The sequence below is a fragment of the Primulina eburnea genome, chromosome 5 (assembly GCF_022965805.1).
Source record: "Primulina eburnea isolate SZY01 chromosome 5, ASM2296580v1, whole genome shotgun sequence".
Lineage (NCBI taxonomy): Eukaryota > Viridiplantae > Streptophyta > Magnoliopsida > Lamiales > Gesneriaceae > Primulina > Primulina eburnea.
In genome coordinates, this window is record NC_133105.1 from 35,593,280 (window position 1) to 35,597,216 (window position 3,937).

Below are 3,937 nucleotides of genomic sequence, written 5' to 3' on the forward strand. Positions count from 1 at the left end.
CAATCCTTGTGATTGATAGGTTACATTTCTTAACACACTATGAATGTCATTTTGTGTTTTATTGTATTTGCTACACACTTTCACTAGGTGGCCAAAATTTCTTGATGAAAATTAAAATTTTTAAACTTCTGTTGCGCTTCCGGTCACCGTAACCGATCCCCTTTCAAGTGGTATCCGAGCTATGGTTACGATTTTGTGTAGCAATTACAAGATATTATGTTGAGATTGATTTCTAACCGCATGAGAACAAAAATTTGCAACGAATTCAAGGCCGGATTGGGCGAGTTTGGGCAGCAAGGGCAAGCCAAGGGGCTGCCCGAACAGCCCCAACATTTTTTTAAATAAAAAAAAATTTTGGTAAGTTGGCCGGAATCCGGCGACGGCGATGACGACTAGGGTTTTCAAAGGTGTTTTGAAATATCAAGTGTCATGGGCCCTTGAGTTGTTGGGCCATTGGATGTCCTAACATATTTGTTTGAATTTTTAAATGTGCCAAAACGTTTTTGGTGTGAAAAAATGAATTTTTGGGCCCTTAGTTTAAATTACAAAAGTTTGCAAACATTTCTCATGAAATAAATATTTTAAGTTGGACTTTAAATATTTATAGTAAATGGTGATTTACAAGAAATTCGGTTATAAATAAATTAATTTGTAAAGTAAACAAAGGTGTTTGTATACTTTGTTAATTTAGTTTATAATCGTGGCGGTTAGTGATTGGATTCAAGATATATAATATTGGATAAATTAATTATTGTGATAATTAATTGATGTGTATGATATGTGATATTATGCATGAAGGATGATCAAAAGCCCAAGCCTAATTTGCTAGGTGTATGCTAGGATATTTTGTGTTGAATTATTGTAATAATTATCAATTTATAAAGTGGCTGGTTTATGGCGCGTTCCCACTCCCATGAGATGTATCCCTATTTGTCATGGATATTTATTTGTAAATATTAGTATAGTGGATGATCAAGATTGGAAGATGGTGGCCATGATGATTATGAAGATCAGAAGACATGTAAATATTGGAAGCTTATGTAATAGTTGCATTTGCATCCGTTGCATTTCCCTAGGATTGGACCTAGGCCCGTGTTTAGCTCACACGGTCCGTTAGTATTGGGGCGATTGATCATCCTTGTTTGTTTACTGTTTATAATATATGCATTATATGTTATAATAATGAGTATGTGCATTATTATTATGATCATACACAAGTAGCATGAATCCGGCAAACATACGATCAAACATGGCGAACTTTTAAATAAAATTAATGATGAGACCTTTCAAAATTAAAAACCCTCATTTTGAATAAGATTCAAAATTAATATCAAGCCCGAAAAGGGGAATTATAAATTTGTTTATAATTTCCATATCTTTCCACCGACAATGGGTGCATGATGAACGCTACTCGTACTCAGGGCTCGGCTCATATTATTGGGGAAGCTTTGGGTGCCGGAAAGCTGTGACATCCATTGACATGGTGATGTGAAACTACGTGGAACTCCCATGATTTCGGCTCATATTATTGGGGGAACTCATGGCGACCGTCCATTAAGGTTCAACATCGATGGGTAAGGTTTGACACGTGAAGATGAACGACGTCATATTATTGGGTCCTAATCATACGTGAGACAAAAGTTTAACGTAGAGGGTTGCATTGTGATGCAATTGGAAACTACCTTTTAGGAATTGTGATTGGCTGATATTATTCGGGATCATAATTCGCTAATTGGACCTTACGTACCTACTGAGGAAAGGAATTTCCCGTTTTCACTAGAGGGTAGTGAAAGATGTCAAACAGTGGGAGCAAATATTTATGAAGTAAAAGTCCAACTTCATATCTTACTAACTATTTTAAAATAGTCATCAACATTTATCTGTTTTTACTTTTCAGTACAAATTGACTGTGTCTTAGATTCGCAATACGATATTCGTAATACTCGACAAACACATATTAACTGGACCTAACTACCTCACTTGGCTAAGAAACTAGAAAATCGTCTTGAATTCGGAAAGGGTAGCATATACACTGACTGAGTCGCCCCCTGTTGAGGCTCCGACTGACTGCACTCCTGAGGAATTGCAGGCTTACAAAGAATGGTGTGACCATGACTTGATAGCCAGGTGTTATATGCTGACTTCTATGAATGATGAGCTTGCAGAGGCGTTTTGAGGATGCAAAGAGTTCTGCTGACATTCATTTGCATCTCAAGGAGCTCTTTGGTGAGCAAACACGGCCTCTTAGGCATGCTACCGTCACAAGGGGAAGCTACATCCCTTTTTGCGCATGCGAGAGGGGGCCTCGGGTCCCATGAGCAATGGCCTGAAGTTTGATTGGGCTCGTGGACCCAAGATCGTTGGCATGGATCTGATCTTGCCTTCAGAGTTGACCACCGACGGTGTTTGCTGTTATTGCTGCCTAGCTCATTGATCCTTTGTGGTGAATTTGTGCAACATGACAAGCTAGCGCAACCCTTGTGAGGAGTTGGTGAATGTGCTGTTACGTTGAATCAACCATCAAGAAAGAGAAGTTTGGTTCTTTATGTGGGTTCTTCATCTGGTACGCAGATTGATCCACATGGGGAGAAATGGAAAGAAGCGTTCTTTCCACGTCCAAAGAAGGAATGTGACCTTGGGAGGCAATCTCCGAATCCCGTTTTGTTGTAGACACACCAGTGTAAGGCTGACAAGACGAGTGAGTTTGTCATCACTGCAAGAAGCCTGGACATTGGAGGCGAAAATTGCAGGCATATCGGGCCCCGAAGAGTTCTGAAACGGTATGTTCTAAATTGAAGTAAACATTTCAATTAACTCTCTACTTTGGGATTAGATACCGGTTGTGACTCACATCTCTGTACTGAGTTACAGGTGATGGGAAGAAGTAGGAGCTTAAGAAGTGTGACCTTCTAGAGGATGGGGCAATGGGGCAATAGTTGCTGCCAAGTATGTTTTGTTTGTACTGGATTTGGTGAAAAACCTTGTTTCCATTATCTATGCTGATAAAAATGGATATTCTTGTTTATTTTGCAAAAGGTTTTGCAACATTTACATAAATGAATGTTTGATTGTACTGGTGAACTTTAAAACGATCTCTATAACTTAAAATTGAAAGATATTCCATTAAATATCCATTCAAAGGCAGACACCATATGAGATATGGATGGGTAAGCCTCCCAAATATTCTTATCTTAGAATATGGGGAGCCCTGCTTATGTGAAGCAGGTAGTGTGAAGATAATTGGATAGTTGATCCATTTTATGTTACTTTGTGGGATATCCAAGAATTCGTGTGGATACTACTTCTATCATCCCCAAGAATCAAAGGTGTTTGTTTCTAGGAATGCAACCTTTTAGGAAAGAAATTTCTATTAGATAGAAAAAGGGAGATGATAGAACTCAAAGAGGTTCGAGAGACACCCACTGTGGGGACCCGGACGCTAATCATCTTCTTAATCATCGTGGGATTAATTATCAATTAAGATAAAACAGGGTCTAAAAATTTTTTCTTTTTAAAGTACAAGTGCGGAAGGTAATGGCATCTAAATAATATACATATCTGTATATAACTACAATTCAGTAGAAAAGTACAATACTGTACAACCTAAGTCTAAGGTTCAATTACTAAATTCAAGTAATAAACCAAGTCTATCCAAGTCCGGAATCACCACGCTATCTAGTCCAGCATCTTTCTCATCTTGACCCCGATCCTTCCCCACCTGTTGTCATGCACACATACAAAACAAGACAACAGCCGGATTAACTCCGGTGAGAATAAATCCCAGTATAAAACATGGTAAGCATGTATATAATTAAACTAATTCATAAAACATGCCGTCATGTAGAAACACAATATATCTCATATCTATGAATTTAAGCATGCAACTCAAATCAGATAAACATGCATATAAACAATCTAAATCATAAAAACATGCTAG